The sequence below is a fragment of the Solanum pennellii genome, chromosome 6, assembly GCF_001406875.1.
Source record: "Solanum pennellii chromosome 6, SPENNV200".
Taxonomy (NCBI): domain Eukaryota; kingdom Viridiplantae; phylum Streptophyta; class Magnoliopsida; order Solanales; family Solanaceae; genus Solanum; species Solanum pennellii.
This window is the reverse complement of record NC_028642.1, coordinates 10,141,606-10,160,816: the sequence shown is the minus strand read 5'-3', so window position 1 is coordinate 10,160,816 and position 19,211 is coordinate 10,141,606. Positions and strand designations below refer to the sequence as shown.

The window sequence follows — 19,211 nt, the reverse complement described above, 5'->3', positions numbered from 1 at the left end:
AAAGGATAATCGACGGCTTGGATTCAACCTCTATGTCCTTGGCGTAGACGTGGAATAATCTCACGCTGCCAAGGACAAACGCGTGCTGCTATCGTCGTATGAGCTGAAAACGACACAGGAGGAAAAGCCAAAATCGTGCATCTAAGTAGGTGGAATTATTATTGATTATGTAGTACAAGACTTATGTATCTTGTTTGTATGCCAAGTTCTCGATTTCGATATAAATAGGTGGCATTATTCTTGAACATTTAATTCATGTATGACTTATGCATAAATACGAAAATTTGGGCAAGGGAACCCAAGTTCGAATCCCTTGGACAACACTTACATTTTTCCTTGACTTTATTGTTAGTCCTTCTGACATTGGGACCCTAGATCTAGACCCAACATCAACATTTCTTTTTAGTTTTTTTTTCGTTAGAAACTCTCTCCCTTGGCCGAGTTGTGGGTTCGAACCCCCACATCCCCCTTTTATTTTCCTTGTCTATTTCGCATTAACCAGGAGGGAAATAGTTGGATGAAAAAACAATTTTACCCTTGCAAAAATCCGGATTGGGACCTTCTTCAATCCAACAACCCAACTTTTGGAAGGCATATCTCCCTCATACGATATCCAAAATGCGCAACCTCGACGGCGTTGGAATGATTTATAATGATTTGTCTCTTAACATAATATATATATATCTTTCCAACGCCGTAGAGTTTTCGCATTTTGGATATCGTATGAGGGAGATATGCCTTCCAAAAGTTGGGTTGTTGGATTGAGGAAGGTCCCAATCCGGATTTTTGCAAGGGTAAAGATGTTTTTTCATCCAACTATTTACCTCCTGGTTAATGCGAAATAGACAAGGAAAATAAATAGGAAAACAAAAGGGGGATGTGGGGGTTCGAACCCACAACCCCTCGGCCAAGAGAGTTTCTAAAGAAAAAGAAACTAAAAAGAAATGTTGATGTTGGGGCTAGATCTAGGGTCCCAATGTCATAAGGACTAAAAATAAAGTCAAGGAAAAATATAAGTGTTGTCCAAGGGATTCGAACTTGGGTTCCCTTGCCCAAATTTCCGTATTTATACATAAGTCATACATGAATTAAATGTTCAAGAATAATGCCACCTACTTAGATCGAAATCGAGAACTTGGCATACATACAAGATACATAAGTCTTGTACTACATAATCTTAGGAAGATATGAGTCACTTAAAAAACTATGAATGAAGCCTCATTGCTTGTAAATATAGACCCATAAGTCTGGCATACTTTTAGAAATAAGTAAACCTAAGATGTATGTAATGAAATGAAGTAACCCTAGAAGGGTTAAGTACGAGTGTATATCACAATAAATGACCAAGTGCATTGGCATACGATGAAATGATTATTATGTAATGAAATGATGAAACCTAGAAGGGGAATGCAAGAGTGTCAAACACACAAATGGCCAAGTACATTGGCATATGATGAAATGAACATTCACGTAAAATGGGGTGAGTAATTATGAAGAGCAATTATGCTAATGTTAATGAATGAGGTGAAAACATGATATTAGACTAATGTAAAAGATGAGAACAATCTCAAATGAGCCTAAGTAAATGTTACCAAAACGTACTCACCTATGAGAGTCTAAAGTTAATGAAGAGACCAGTCTCTATGAACACTCTGATGAATGTATTGAGATTAACACACTTAATACTAATGATGAGATGAGAAATCATCTATTGATCTATGATGTCCTCATACTAGAAGCCATCCCATGACGTATGAGTTGAATGTAATGAAACTTTGTACTAAGCACCGATAGACTAGCTATGAGCGGTGATGCCTTCTTTCGGGAAGGGCGGAGGTTCACGTAACTCTCATGAGATGAGACTGTCCTGTTTGCCGGGTATGAGTCTCCTTATATACCCTAGTCTTCGAATCTATACTGCCAATTAGGGATCTGGAGGCGTTAAATTCCCATGTATGCTAGCATGTTTAGGGTCACTTTGGTCGGTGATTCCACCTCTTTACGGTGTAGGGGAGACACTGAATTTCATGATGTTCACATGATCTATGTCGATTGAAGTTAAAGTTCCTAATGAATGAATGAGGTCAGCCTCAAATGATGCACATAATGAAATGAATGATACCAAAGGTGTTAGGATAGGATAATGAAGAGGTGAGCTAGAATTAAGTAATGACACTAGGTCATTCTTGATCATTGCACAGTGAACCCGATGAAAGTCTTAAAATACATTCTAGGTATAGCTGGTGTTCGCACTAGCTTATGAATGAAATGAAATGAAGTACGAAAGAATGAATGAAATAGACTTTGTGTTTGCTAAAGAAGGCTTCCTAGTTGAGGTCCCATATGTTGAGCCCTCATTTTGGGAAGTATTGATGTTAAGTCCATGATTCTAATGTCTCATGGCATATGAACGAATGATATGAAAAATGATATGTGATGTGTGTAATATGATTAGTATGATGATGCATGTTACTCTCATGGCATGACTTTCCTAATCCAAATTTGGAAAGTTCACTCACTTTCTTAATCCAAATTTGGAAAGCTCACTAACTATCCTAATCCCAATTTGGTAAGTCCACTGAATTGACTTTCCATTATCATGTTGTTAGGAAAGATCTATTCTTACTCATCCATGTCCTTGGTGTGTGCTTGTATATACCCATACTTAGTACAAGTGTGTACTAAACCTATACAACTCTACAATTTTAGGTGCAGGCGCAAGTGGACGCTAGAGCTACAGGTTGACGCTGAGACTATCTGGACGTGGAGCATTCATTCGGACTTGGTAGGCCCTCATGCTTTCGAGGATGATTGCCCATTATATTCTATATTAGTCATAGGATTGAGCTAGTGGAGTATGTTCCACTAGCTTTTCTTTCCTTTTTTGTTCAGACATTGTATTGGTGCCATTTTGGCAAGTATACGTTTAATGCTATATTAAACTATTTCTTTCACTTGATTATCTTAACATTAGATGGTTGATCGTGAACAATTATGAACCTAATAAAATGATTAGTATATATGTTTAAAAAAAAGAAGTTTCAAATTTTTTGCAAAAATTAACCTTGAATAAGTAAGAATGATGTAAGTAGGCTTGTCTGCGACCTCAGAGAGGTCAACGACACCGGTCTCATCTGGGGTCTAGACTCCGGTAGTGACAAAGTTGGTATCAGAGCACTAGGTTAAATTATAAAAATAATATGTTCACATCAACCACATTGAGTAGTTTTTATGTCATGGTAGTAAGGTGCACCACTATCCTAAATTAGAGACTGCATGATGCGTAGGAAAATTTCCCTTCTTCTGATCTTATCGTGCTTTTCCTAATATTCTATTTCTTGGTGTTATGAGCATCTCTAACATCAATTCTTACTGTTTTTAGAGAATGAATACTAGGAGGAACGTTGGTCAGAGGAGAAGAGGTGAAGTTGTTGGGGGCAATCAAGTTCCACCCCAAGCTCCATCTGAAGGATTGGCTATGCCGGTTAACCTAGCTGGGTTGACTGATGCAGAGGTGCGGGCATCTTTGGCCCAGATGGCACAGGCCATCACTATGCAGACCCTGGCTATGACTACCTAGGTCAACCGGCAGGATGTCTAGAGGGAAAACCCACCGGTTCGTAGCATGGCTGACAGGTTGAGAGACTTCACGAGGATGAATCCTTCTATTTTCACAGGGTCTAAGACTTCAGAGGATCCCCAGGAGTTCGTGGATGAGGTGCATAAGATTGGTGGCTATGGGGGGCACAGATATTGAGAAGGCTGAGTTGGCTGCCTATGAGCTCAAGGATGTCGCACATTCTTGGTGCAAGATGTGGAAGGATAGCCGAGCTTTGGGAGGAGTTTCGGTAACTTGGGAGCTGTTTAAGACAGCCTTCCTGGAGAGATTCTTTCCCAGGGAGATGAGGGAGGCAAAGGTTGAGAAGTTTATCAACCTTAAGCAGGGATCAATGACAGTCAGGGAGTATTCCCTGAAGTTTGTCAAACTATCCAGGTATGCTACTTCACTTGCATCTAACTACACGGATGAGATGAGCACGTTCCTTACAGGAATCAATTGAGATCTGGTAGAGGAGTGTCGGTCTGCGATGCTCTATGATAATATGGAACCTCTCCAGGTTGATGGTGCATGTCCAGCAGGTAGAGGACAGCCGCAAAAAGAAGGGCTTTCGTGATGCTAGGAGGCTGAAGCCTCAAGATCAGGCAGGTCCCAGCCATGAGGCCATAGAAACAATTTTGGCGTCCATGAGAAGTCCAGGTTCAAGAAGGGGCAGTAGAGTTCTGGGAACTCTAATTCTCAGCGGAGTAAAACACCTATAGGAGGCATACCTGATCCCAAGAAGGGCAATGGAGGTGAGATGCAGCGTCCCAAAAAGAACTGTGCTAAGTGTGGTCGTGCTCACAGTGGAGACTGTAGACAAGGCACTAATGCCTGCTTTGGTTGCGGAATAGTGGGCACATGGTTAGAGACTTTCCACAAAGAGGTTAGGCTGGAGGTAATTCTCAGCCTAGGCCTAAACCATAGGGTGCAGAAGCAGCCGAGCCTCCTAATAGGAACAAATTCTATGCCCTGAAGGGCAGGGAGGAGCAGGAGAAGTCTGCTGATGTGGTCACATGTATGCTGCGAGTATTCTCAACTTCTGTTTATGCTTTCCTTGATCAAGGGTCTACGCTTTCCTTTGTCACTCCTTTTCTTTCACTCACTTTTGAGATATTGCCTGAAGTTCTGCATGACCCTATTAGTGGTTAGTACACCTTTAATAGAAAATGTAAGAACTGATAGAGTATACAATGATTGCCCAATAGTTGTAAGCGGTAAGACTATATTGACAGACATGGTTGAGTTACCTATGCATGATTTTGATGTTATTCTTGGCATGGACTGGCTTCACTGTTGTTATGCTTGTTTGGATTGTCGTAGTAGAGTGGTGAGATTTCATTTCCCTAATGAAGAGGAACTAGTCTGGCAGGGGTACAACTCGAGTCGTCCTAATCCCTTGATTTCAAGCCTTAAGGCCAGTAAAATGATGTCCAAAGGGTTATTATGTCATATTGTGAGTGTTAATGATTTAGATCATGACATTCCTTCCATAGACTCAGTGCCTGTTGTGAATGAGTTTCTAGATGTATTTCCTGATGATTTGCCTGGAGTCCCTCCTCCTCGAGAGATTGACTTTGGTATTGTCTTAGAACCCGATACTAAGCCAATTTCGATTCCTCCCTACAGAATGGATCCAGCTGAACTCAAAGAGTTGAAGATGCAATTAAAAGATCTCACTAATAAGGGTTTCATTCAGCCGAGCATATCCCCTTGGGGCACTCCAGTGCTGTTTGTGAAAAAGAACAATGGAACCCTTAGAATGTGTATCGATTATCGGCAGCTCAACAAAGTCACGATTAAGAACTAGTATCCACTTCCCAGAATAGATGACTTGATCAACTCCAAGGATATAGCTTCTTTTCAAAAATTGACCTTCGTTCAGGGTACCATTAGCTTAGGTTAGGGATGGAGATATCCCAAAGACAGCCTTCTGTACCCGTTGTGGTCACTATGAGTTCTTAGTTATGTCATTTGGTCTCACGAATGCACTTGCTGCATTACTGGATCTTATGAATAGGGTTTTTTGTGAGTACCTTGACTCTTTCGTCATAGTATTCATTGATGAAATTCTCATCTACTCTAAGACCAAGGAAGATCATGAACAACATCTGAGACTAACCTTGCAGGTACTTAAACAACAACAGCTGTATGCTGAATTCAGCAAGTGTGAATTCTGGCTGAGATCAATGACCTTCGTGGGTCATGTTGTTTCTGACCAAGGTGTAGAAGTGGACCCCAGGAAGACTGAGGCTGTTAAGAACTGACCAAAACCTCTTACTCCCACAGATATCCGTAGCTTTTTAGGATTGGGTGGTTACTACTGCAGGTTCGTGGAGGAATTTTCTTCCATTGCTGCCCCACTGACAGATCTGACTAAGAAGAAGGCCATGTTTGGATGGACGGACACTTGTGAGAAGATTTTCCAAGATCTCAAGGAAAGACTCACTTCAGCCTCGGTGCTTAATTTGCCTAAGTGTGGTGAGAATTACACCATTTATTGCGATACATCTAGAGTTTTTTTGGGTTGTGTTCTTATGAAGGGTGGTAAGGTGATAGCATACGCGTCCAGACAACTGAAGGTTCATGAGAAGAATTATCCCACTCATGACCTGGAGTTAGCAGCTGTGGTGTTCGCACTGAAGCTGTGGAGGGATTACTTGTATGGTGTGCATGTAGATGCGTTCACAGACTACAAAAGTCTCCAATACGTGTTCACACAGAGGGAGTTAAATCTATGTCAGCGGAGATGGTTGGAGCTGGTGAAGGACTATGACATTAATATCCACTACCATCCAGGTAAAGATAATGTTGTACCTGATGCTTTGAGCAGAATGAACATGGGAGGCACAGGTCACGTTGAGGATGAGAAGAAATAGATAGTCAAAGATGTACACAAAGTGGCCAGACTGAGTGTGCAATTGGTTGACTCTACTAGTGGGAGTGTTTCAGTTTATCCTAGTTCTGAATCATCCTTGGTAGTTGAAGTCAAGCAGGGTCAGCATCTCCATCCTGTGTTGATGGAGCTGAAGGACTCAGTGTTGATAAAGATGAATGAGTCTTTCGCTTTGGGAGGTGACGACATAAATAGGTATCAGGACAGGCCGTGTGTGCCAAATTTGGATGATTTGCGGACCAGGATTGTTGCAGAGGCCCATTTTTCAAGATATTCCATACATCCAGGTTTCACCAAAATGTATCATGATATTAAGCAGATTTATTGGTGGGATGGCATGAAGAAGGAAACTGCAGAATATGTGGCCAAGTGTCCTAATTGTCATCAGGTTAAGGCAGAACAGCTTAAGCCTGACGGTCTTACTCAGATTATTGAGGTTCCGACTTAGAAGTGGGAGGACATTAATATGGACTTTTTGGTTGGTTTTCCGAGGACTAGGAGACAACATGACCCCATATGGGTTATTGTGGACAGGATGACCAAGTCTGCTCACTTTATCCCTGTGAAGTCCACTTACAGAGACGAGGATTATGCTAGACTCTACATTGATGAGATTGTGAGATGGCATAGGATTACTTCGTCTATCATTTCAGATAGAGTAGCTCAGTTTACTTCACATTTTTGGAGATCTTTCCAGAATAGCTTGGCATGCAGGTAAAGCTTAGTACTGCCTTTCATCCTCAGGCTGATGGGCGGCAGAGCGCACTATTAAGACATTGGAGGATATGTTGAGGGTGTGTGATTGACTTCAGGGGTAGCTGGGATGACCATCTGCCTTTGATAGAGTTCTCGTATAATAATAGCTATCACTCCAGCATTAGGATGGGTTCTCGTATAATAATAGCTATCACTCCAGCATTGGGATGGCACCGTTTGAGGCACTGTAGGGTAGGAGGTGTAGATCTCCACTTGGGTGGTTCGAGGTTGGAGAGTCATACATTTTGGGTCCACAGATTATTTATGAGGCCTTAGAGAAGGTCAAAGTGATTAGGGTTAGGTTGGCTATTGCTTACAGTCGGCAGAATTCATATGCAGATAACAGAAAACATCCCTTAGAGTTTGATGTTGGTGACCAGGTCTATCTGAAGATATCACCTATAAAGGGGGTGATGAGGTTTTGCAAGAAGGGGAAGTTGAGTATGTTGGGCCATACGAGATCCTACAGCGTGTGGGTGCGGTGGCCTATGAGTTGGCATTACCTGCGGAGCTAGCTTCTGTCCATCCATTCTTTTGTGTATCCATGTTAAAGAAGTGCCTAGGTGATCCAACATCAATTCTACCTGTGTAAATTTTGGGGGTTGATGAAGACTTGTCCTATGAGAAGGTACCTGTTGAAATCTTAGACAGACAGGTCAAGCGGCTGAGAAACAAGGAGGTTGCCAGAGTGAAGGTATTGTGGACGAATCATCTTGTTGAGGGTGATACGTGGGAGGCCGAGGCTGATATGAGATCCCGCTACCCTCATCTTTTCAGCTCTTGAGGTTGGACTTCTTCCTACTCTTAAGTCTAAATTTCCTTATCTCTCCATTTTTGTTGCTATTGCTTGACTGTTGTAACAACCCTAAAAATGGATATGCTAAGTAATGCTTAATGTGCCTAGAATGTCAATGATTAGATCAGGTTCACACAGAATGATGCACGTAGAACCAGACCTCGGAACCCTTTCTACATAAAAGCCCACTAACTTGGGGAGTTAGTTGAGCTAGGAAAGGTTGATTCCAACCATGTAGGACTCTCGAATACAAAGATTTACTCGAAGGAGTCTTTACCAGACTTAAAAAGAGGAAATCTTAGGTTTGGAGGGTCTAGGGGTAAAATGGTCTTTTTCCAGGCTTAGGTTAGTATCGTAATTAACCTAAATATCTAATTGATTATTTAAGTAATAAGGTGGAGGGGAATTTTTGGGAGAGAGAGCCGAAATCGGGCTCTTGAAGTGAAGTGTTGCTCCACCCGGGTTTGAACCTAGGTGGAAGCAATGAATTAAATTGTTTTTAATTTAAGTTGGTAAGTTAATGTAATTAATTTATATTTATTAGTTATTAGCTTATTTAAAATAAAATGAAATCATATTTTAATAATTAAATAAAACCTTATTTGACTAAGTCCTAAACTAGACTCCTAAGCCTATGAAAACTATTCTCTCCCACGTTCATCCCTCTGTCTCACGTCTCTATCACTCTCACTCACGTTTTTCTCTGACAAATAACGTACAAAAACAGTAGGTAAACCAAAGTTCTTCACACTTGAAGAACTCATAAGGAAAATTATAAACAAACAACTAATCGAACACGTTAGGCAAAGAGAGGGGTTTTCTGTCAAGTTTGTGTTTAAGCTCTTGGATTTGGACGTGTGTTGGAGGGATTCTTTGGGAAGAAAGTCGAAGTTTGAAAGTCAAAAAGGTATGGGTTCTCTTATCTCTTGGTCCCTTTCCCAAGAGACCCCTTAAGGTTTAGAATATTCATTCCGAAAACTAGGATTGTTCCCCGTTGCATATCCCTGTCACTAGCTCCCGTTGAATCATAGGTTTGTTATGTTTGCTGGTAGAAAACTAGGGATGAAATGTATTTTCGTGATGATTATGTGTTTATATGTACGTTTGAAATTATGTCACGTATGTTGATGTTTCCGAAAATGTAACTACGTGTGTATGTGTGTCTTACCGTAGCTATTGTTCATGGTTTAGGACTTGAAATGGCATGATAGTTCTTTATATTTCATATACACATGTTGATGTAAATGTGATGTTCATATGAGAGAAATTTGTCTGATTTGAGGGATAATCTCTTGGCTAAACGAATCCATGAAAATGCACCTAAAACGTTCTAAATGCACTACGAAATTCCCCTAAGAACTAAGGTGTAACTTGATGAAAGGATGCTGAAAAATGAAAAGAAATTTCCAGCTTCTGGTGATGAATTTTGGTCAGCAAAGAGGGTTCAAAATGTTTAAAAAGATGAATTAAAACAAGTGAATTCATGGAGGATTGAACCCGTGACCTCACCATATTAAAAACTATGAGAATAAATAAGTAAAAAGAAATGTGGTGAAGGGGATTCGAACCATGGTATTGGCTGGAAAATGTAACTTAAAAGAAAAAAAATAAGAAATGAGAGAAGTGGGATTCGAACCCACCACCTCCCAATCAGATTTAAGGAAGAGTAATGAAAATATATAATAAAATGTGAGGCGTGGGATCGAACCCACGACCTCTAGGCAGTGAAGGAGAGTCAAAGTAAATGAAAGAAAACAGATGTGAGGCGTGGGAATCGAACCCACGACCTCCTAGGCAAATTTAAGGAGAAAAATTAAAAGAAATTAAAGAGGGGCTGTGGGGTTTCGAACCCACAACCCCTCGGCCAAAGGAGAGAAATTTTAAGGCAATGAAAATAAAAAGAAAATGAGGTTGTGGGGGTTCGACCCACATCCTCTTAGTGTCATTAAGCAAAAAATGAAGAGAGAAATTAAGGGAAAAATAAAATAAAGGCATTGGGGCTCGAACTTGGGTCCCCCAGCCGTATAGATCAAACCAAAATGAATAAAAAAAATTTAAGTGTTGTTCAAGAGATTCAAAAACAGGTTTCCCTTGCTCAAATTTCGTATAGATGCATATGTCATACGTGAGTTAAATCTTTAAGAATAATGCTGCCCACTTATATCGAAATCAAGATCTTGGCATACATACAAGATGCATTAGTCTTGTACTATATAATCTTAGGAAGATATGAATAACTTAAACGAACTATGAATGAATCTTCATGGCTTGTATGTATAACCTATGACCTCACCCGTGTAATGCCTTGAAATCGCAAGAAAAGAAATGGGGTCAGGGAGAATCGATATGGGGTATGCTGGCTGAAAATGTAGAGTACAAAAATTAATAAAATAAAATGGGAGGCATGGGAATCGAAACACGACCTCCAGGGAGCGAATGAAGTAAAGTAAAAATAAAAGAAAGGTAATGTGAGGCATGGGAATCGAACCCACGACCTCAAGGCTGTGAAGGAGAGTAAAGGAGAAGGGAAAATAAGAAAGAAAATAAAGTGAGGCTATGGAGGCTCGATCCCACAACCTCAATGCCAACGCAGAGATAGTCAACATTTAAATGAAATTAAAATAAGGAGGTTGTGGGGGTTCTACCCCACAACCTCTCAGTCCCTAACGAATAAAAGAAAATAAAGAGAGGTTGTGGGGGTTTGATCCCACAACCTCCTGGTTAATGCGAAATAGACAAGGAAAATAAATAGCAAAATAAAAGGGGGATATGGGGGTTCGAACCCACAACCCCGAGGCCAAGGGAGAGAGTTTCTAAAGAAAAAGGAATAAAAAAGAAATGTTGATGTTGGGGATCGATCTAGGGTCCCAATATCATAAGGACTAAAAATAAAATAAAGGAATAATGTAAGTGTTGTCCAAGGGATTCGAACTTGGGTTCGCTTTCCCAAATTTTCGTATTGATACATAAGTCATACGTGAATTAAATGTTCAATAATAATGCCACCTACTTATATCGAAATCGAGATCTTGGCATACATACAAGATACATAAGTCTGGTACTACATGATCTTAGGAAGATATGAGTCACTTTAAAAACTATGAATGAAGCATCATGGCTTGTATGTATAGACCCATAAGTCTTACATACGTTTTGAAATCAGTGAACCTAAGATGTATGAAATGAAATGAAGTAACACTAGAAGGGTTAAGTACGAGTGTAAAACACACATAATGGCCAAGTGCATTGGCATACGATGAAATGATTATTATGTATTGAAATGATGAAACCCTAGAAGGGGAAGGTACGAGTGTGAAACACACAAATGGCCAAGTGCATTGGCATATGAGGAAATGAAAATTCACATCAAATGGGGTGAGTAATTAATTATGAAGAGCAATTGTGCTAATGTTAATGAATGTGGTAACAACATGATATGAGGCTAATGTAAAATATGAGAGAAATCTCAAATGAGCCTAAGTAAATGTTACCAAAACGTACTCACATATGAGAGTGTAAAGTTAATGAAGAGACCAGTCTCTATGAACACTCTAATGAAAGTATTGAGATTAACACACTTAATACTAATGATGACATGAGAAATCATCTATTGAGCTTTGATGTCCTCATACTAGAAGCCAGCTTCCATGGCGTATGAGTTGAATGTAATGGAACCTTATACTGAACACCGATAGACTAGCTATGAGCGGTGATGCCTTCTTTCGGAAGGGCGAAGGTTCACGTAACTCTCATGAGATGAGACAGTCCGGCTTATCGGGGATGGGTATCCTTATATCTCCTAGTCTTCGAACCTATACTGCCAATTAGGGATCTGGCGGGGTTAAATTCCCATCTATGCTAGCATATTTTGGGTAACTTTGGCCGGTGATTCCACCTCTTTTCGTTGTGGGGGAGACACTTGATTTCATGATGCTCACATGATCCATGTTGGTTAAAGTTAAAGTTCACAATGAATGAATGAGGTCAGACTCAAATGATGCACATAATGAAATGAATGATACCAAAGGTGTTAGGATAGGATAATCAAGAGGTAAGCTAGACTTAAGTAATGGCACTAGGTCATTCTTGATCATTGCAGAGCGAACCCGATGAAAGTCTTAAACTACATCCTAGGTATAGCTGGTGTTCACACTAGCTTATCAATGAAATGAAATGAAGTACGTAAGAATGAATGAAGCAGACTCTGTGTTTGCTAAATAAGGCTCCCTAGTTGAGGTCCCACATGTTGAGCCCTCATTTTGGGAAGTCTTGATGTCAAGTCCATGATTCCAAGGTCTCATGACATATGAACGAATGATATGAAAAATGTTATGTGCTGTGTGCAATATGATTAGTATGATGATGCATGTTACTCTCATGGCATGACTTTCCTAATCCAAATCTGAAAAGTTCACTCACTTTCTTTATCCAAATATAGAAAGTTCACTAACTTTCCTAATCCCAATTTGGCAAGTCCATGGACTTGACTTTCCATAATCACGTTGTTAGGAAATAGCTATTCTTACTTATGCATGTCCTTGGTGTGTGCTTGCATATACCCATACTTAGTACAAGTGTGTATTAACCCTATACAACTCTACAATTTTAGGTGCAGGCACAGGTGGACGCTAGAGCTACAGGTTCACGCTGAAACTATCCGGACGTGGAGCATTGATTCGGACTTAGTAGGACCTCATGCTTTTGTGGATGCTTGCCCATTATATTCTAGCTTAGTCATAGGATTGAGCTAGTGGAGTATGTTCCACTAGCGTTTCTTTCCGCTTTTATTCAGATATTGTATTGGTGCCATTTTTGCAAGTATACATTTAATGTTATCTTAAACTATTTCTTTCACTTGATGATGCTAATGTTAGATAGTTGATTGTGAAAAATTATGAACCTAATAGAATGATTTGTATGTATGTTAAAAAACAAAAAGTTTCAAATTTCCGCTAAAATTAACCAAGACAAAGTAAGAATGATGTAAGTAGGCTTGTCTACGACCTCTGAGAGGTCAACGACGCCGGTCTTGTTTGGGGTCTAGACTTCGGTCGTGACAAGGGTGCGTCCTGCTTCTTGAAAATTGATTTCAGATCAGGCTACAATAAGTTGAAAGTTAGGGAATGTGATATTCCAAAGACAACTTTTAGATCCATATATGGGCATTGTGAGTTTCTGGTCATGTCATTTGGTTTGACCAATGTGCCTGCCGCATTCATGGATCTCATGATTAGAGTCTTCAAACCCTATTTAGATGTGTTTGTTATCATCTTCATTGATGCGATATTAACCTATTCAAGGAATGAAGAAGATCATGCTAGTCACCTCATGATAGTTTTTCAGACTTTGAAAGATAAGGAGTTATATGTCAAGTTCTTCAAGTGTGAGTTTTTGCTTAAGCCAGTGGCATTCTTGGGCTACATAGTTTTCGGTGATGGAATTAGAGTGGACACCCAAAAGATAAATGCAGTCCAGAGTTGGCCTAGAACCACGTCTCCAACTTATATTAGGAGTTTCTTAGGTTTGGATGGCTACCATAGAAGGTATGTTGAAGGGTTTTCATCGATTTCGTCTCTGTTGACCAAGATGACTCAGAAAACAGTTAAGAAGCATGTGATAAACCTTCTAGGAGTTGAAAAAGAGGTTGAGTACTGCTCCAGTTTTGACCTTACCGAAACGCCCGTCTGATAGACCCTGGGCCCCGCGCCAACCAGATCCCCTAGGACAGTCTCCGTCCGTCAGGCTCTGGCGCGCCGCGCACTACTACAAAAATAAAATTTAGCGACAATTTGTTTGGGGCACTAATCTAATTGCCGCTGATATATTCATACAAAAGTAAATATCAACGGTTAATGTATGATGGCCAACAATAAAGTACATTTCTAGTAAAAATTAAACAGATTGGACGGAAAATCTTTAAATTGCTTTTGCCAAAATTAAAAGTCCCACTTTTCCAACCTTTTCCCCTTCTAATAATGAAAACCCACGCTTCTGCCAAAACTATTTTCCCCTTTTTATAAGGAAAATTCCCACCTTTTGAACATAAAACCCTCTCCAAGTCCCATCTGCATAAGAAAAACACTAGTAACCTAGAACTCGAGGACTTATTCCATCGAAGCAGCGATATCAAGCAAGTTTCAACAACGTCCATGACTATTCAGGTAAGCAGATCGCTACTCTCCAAAAATTTTTTGTGTGTTAATGTTCTCCTCTTTTTCTTTCTCTATAGGTATATAGATTATAATCTTCTATGTATCATTTCATTTATGTTTCTGTTTTTGCAGTAATCTAGTAATCGTTGTTCATTAGTATGTGTTTATTAGGCCGTGTTTGTGATCTCTGATTATTATTTAATTGGTTGCAATTTATTGAATCGATTCCTGTTATTTCCCTATTATTTTATGAACGGAGGAAACAAAAATGTGATGGTACATGGATGACCAGCTTAACTTTAATGAAACCTCTGAATATTACAAAAATATAAAGGAAAAATTGTGTCGACTAGATTCAAAACAAACAATATCATATTGTGTTGCTGAAGAGCAACAAACTTAATGTTATTTACTGCTTCAACAAATCAAGACTCCAGCTGAGTATATTAATGATTGACACTATTAAGAAATCTTGGTAACTGGAAAAAATATATTGTTTGTACAAAATAAAAAGAGATTTAACTTATCCCAGAGATACTGTTGTATAATATAAATTTACATGTATCATGATCACTCAAAAGTACCATTGTGAATATGTGAATTTGTACAAGTAAATTGTTGTTGCAACTCGTGCTGCATCATTGAGTGTTGAATTTATTTCTTTTGATAGAGGATGAGAATAATATAATGTAAACTCTCATACACTTGTCACTTGTGTTTCTATTCCAGTATGAAGAATAGTAAATTATATAAAGTGCCGAACAACAGCTTGCTAACTACATCCACCCTTGCCGGTTTGTTAGGAGTACAGAGCAGCTAGAAAAATAGTTGTGACGATGGTAATTTTAATATAAAACTTGGCAAAAATCAAAACTCTATAAATCCGCTTCAATCTAGTTGCGTCCACTAAAGGTTAAGCAAGAGTTGTAACGATGGCTAGTTCTATTACTATTGTTCCATGCCTATGCTAATTGCGTATCTTTCTGAACTTTGAACTTTAAATTTCTTTTGATATATTGTTGGAAAAAATTGTGAGTTCACTCTCTTTGACGTATAGCTGGATAAACTTGTAAATTAAGAATGACACTAAGTGAGTTGCAATTCTTATTAATAAGATGGTAACAAGTTTTTATTGATTGACTATTCAGTCAAGCCTAGTATCAACCTAAAGATTAATCAGGCAATAACAATTTTTTTTTCAAATCTTAGTTGGTAGTTGCATTTTTTTGTGTTATATGAATATTGGTGAGCATAAGTTCAATTGATCTGTAAAATAGGGATCTTCAGACTATCTAGACACCTATCCGCAAAAATTTCGTGGCTTGAAATACCTAACACAACTTGCTTCATCAGTCTATAGACATAGATAAAACTCATTCCGGATAAAATTTTAGATTTTTTAAAAATAAAATAGGGGTTAGGCAGATCCCAACCTGTATATATCTACTAAAAAGAGAGATATACTATTAGAAGGAGTCTTATCCTTGCCTCTATGTGGAGAGGAAAGAATAAATAAGTACTCCTCGTATAACTTGTTCCTAGGAATACTAGAACTCTACTGTGTATGACCGTGTACAAAAAATAAGTAGCAAAAGACCCTTTCTAATACATGTACACAGCTAAAAGGCTATAACAAAAGAATTTCGAAAGATGATTATTCATTCCTATAGTTAAATTGCTTCCTCTTGTTTCTAACTCTAAGATTAGGAAGTTGATTCTGGTCAATCCTTACAACAGCTTTAGCTTGTGTTGGCAACAAAGTAGAAGTAGTGAAGAAAAAATCTGTAGAAGTAGTGAAGAAAAATCCTTTTCTTTTCCTTTGCTCCTACATTAGGCATAATATTCGTGACGCAGTCAGCCTCCCTATAGAAATGCTTCACATTGTAGTTCCCTTCCTCCAGGAGGTTGATGATCTTCTCCACTTCTGATAGTCCAAATTCCTTTACTAGTAGTTTTTATCAAGTTGACTAGAGTCATGGAATCAGTTTCAATGATTACATTGTCAAGTGGTGTTCCACACACCATTGCAACCCTTTAAGTAAGGCATTGCCCTCGACATTATTGTTAGTCGAGATTCCGTAATATGAATAAAAATCCATTCTCATGTCACCATTGGGGTCCCTTAGAATACCTTTTTCTGCGGCTTCACCAGGATTACCCGTACAACAGCCATCCACATTTACCTTGAGCATGTTTGTGTGAGGCTTCTGCCCAGTAATGTATTTAGTATCAAGCGTAGGAGTACCACCTTCCACTTGATGTATTGTACTATCAAGAATCATAGACATCAACCATGTGACTTGATCATTAATTCTAATACTGGACATATGATCTCCTTCATATATGGCTAAGCATGTATTCTCCCAAATCTCCTAACATACGATTCAAACATCTTGTTATTACAATGGTCTAAGGTCAAATATTACAATAAACAACCATTTAGTTTCTAATATCGTATTACAGAACCATTTCCTCTAGCTAATCTTTGCAACTCGTAATTCAGTTAAATCATTATGCCACAATTCCTTTTAACTTCCCAGATTATTAGATAATTTAAATGTTATATATATGGTTATGAGCTTCTACAATTTCAGAGCTTCTTTTAGCTGTTTTATCATATGCATTTTTTTCATTTTATGAATAGATTTTACACTATAGTAAATATTGTGTTGAGCTACATTATTCAAAGATAAAAAAAACAATTCGGAGAGCATGTTCTCTCAATATATTTGGATCTAAGTATAGTTGAAACATATAGATATTAAATAAAGCTTAAAGTCTGAACAACTATATGCATCAGCTAATACTCGAGCAATTAGTACTTACACAAATATAGCTACTAAAGCTCGAGCAAGAATTGTAATAATGGTTGGTCTTATGACTACCTTCCATTACTCAGTTCTTTGTAAAGCAGTTCAACAACTAGACTTGCTGATCTGTTGGAAAAACTAGTTTACTTTCCTTCATCATTAGTTTAAGAAGGGTAGCTACCTTTGATAAAATTTGTTGCTACCTTTGAATTCCATAGTGAATTTTCTAATTGAAGAACATTAATAAAATCACTTATAGCACCTCTAGTTTCAGCAATTAGATGCTTCCCAAATATACATGAAATCCAGCTCCACATTGTTCAGTAAAAGGGAAGGGATATTTTTTTACTTATCCTGAAGTTCATTCATTAAGAACTATACAGTGTTGGCTCTTTAATGTGGCTTAATTTTTTATCCTATCATACTTGGTGACTTTCTGTTATTTAAAAGAGAAAACAAGGATTATTATTGTTTTTGTTTTCTCCAGTAGTTCCATATTACTAAATTTAGCTAACAGAGATGAGACAAGTAGAGCTTAAGGACATCAAGCACGTAAGCGATGTGGGGATATTTTACTATGTTTTTATGAGTCTTGAATATGATGATTGTTAAATTTTACAGAAAACACACTAGAAAACCTACAGTTGAGGAACTCTAATCACTGACATATTAATATTTGAACTTTAGCCCCTCTACTTTCTGAAATAAGTTGTTGCGTCGGAATTCCTAAGCGAAATTTCTACTTGATAGACGTTAGAAAAATGAACAATAAATCCTCTACTTTGAGAAATTAGTTGTTCCCAGCTATATCAACTAAAGGTCAAGGAAGAACTATAATGACGGTTGATCTCATTCCTACTGTTTCATTACTCTGTTCTGTGAAAACACCCCATAAATTAGGCTCGCAAATCTCTTGGACAAAATAGTTTACTCTCCTTTAACATTAGTATAAGATGCTTAAATACCTTAGAGAAAATCTTTTGCTTCTTCAGAAATCCTTAGTAAAATATTTACTTGAAGAACATTAGAAAACTACCTGTAGCACCTCTACTTTCAACATTAGTTTCTGCCAAATTATATACAAAATTGAGCTTTGCTGTGGCTTAATTTTTCCATGTCATACTTTGTTAACTTTCAGCAAATTATTAGCGATAACAAAGATAAACATTGTTGTTCATTTTTTTCGAGCAGCTCCAAAATACTAAATTAAGTCCCCATTTTTTGGAGAATAGAGAAGTAGAGCTTAAGAACTTCAATCACATAAGATACACGAGAACTTTTACTATGTTGTTGATTTTATCAATATTATTATGGTTAAGATGAAAACAAACACACAACTATGTTTAGTTTTTCTATTTCACACCAATGTTCTCTGCAATTTCTTTATAGCAGCTGGATTCATAATTCTCTCGGACATGTTGCTGGACAGCATTCGTTTTCATAGGTTGATTAACTTGAAAATCCTTTTCAGCGCACACTACAATTCACTTATCGTATTTCCTGATTGCTCATTTATTTAACATTTCTTATGAGTGGCTTGCTGCCCCAATTTGATGAACTTCAACTATAGCATCTTCTTCCTCCATGTCTTTTTATATTTTCAGTTCTTACATAGGAATATAAGATAACGTACTTCTAAGTCCATATGAGAGAATATGACTTCTTGTTATTGGATGCGTCTTGCTTGTAAATTTTCTAATTAGTCAGACTATATGTGATGTTTTTATATATTATATACTTTTAATCTTTTGACACATTTATTTTCTTATTGCAGGACTTACAATATGAAGTTCGCAAATTTTCCATGCCGAAGATTTCAATAAGAAGAAAAGTGGCAAAAATCATTTGAAGATATTATTCAATATATCAGTAGGAACAACATAAGATTTTATAAGTTGTGGCGTTCATATTTTGGATTAGTACCTCCTTTTATTTGTCAAGATCTTATGACATATATTCTAGTTCATCAATTAATATTAATATATTTTTAGTATTTACTAAACTTTGTTGTTTGTATTCTTTAAAAATGATGACTTATTATTAATGGCGGCTAAACAATTGTATCTTTTAGCATTGCCTTCAAACAATTGCCACTAAAAGTTAAAGATGTTAAATATTAGCGAGAATTCATCTGAATTTGCCCACCATAAAAATTGATGCTAAAAGGGAAATCTAAGACTTTTTTTGACGAGATATTGTAGTG

General features: G+C 38.0%; 1 long non-coding RNA gene across 1 annotated transcript; it reads left to right on the top strand.

Moving 5' to 3' along the window:
• The first annotated feature begins 13,996 nt into the window (after positions 1-13,996).
• LOC107021909 lies at positions 13,997-19,010 on the top strand. Its single transcript, XR_001457104.2, has 2 exons — positions 13,997-14,207; positions 18,783-19,010. It is a non-coding gene; the product is annotated as an uncharacterized LOC107021909 (long non-coding RNA).
• The last annotated feature ends 201 nt before the right edge of the window (positions 19,011-19,211 follow it).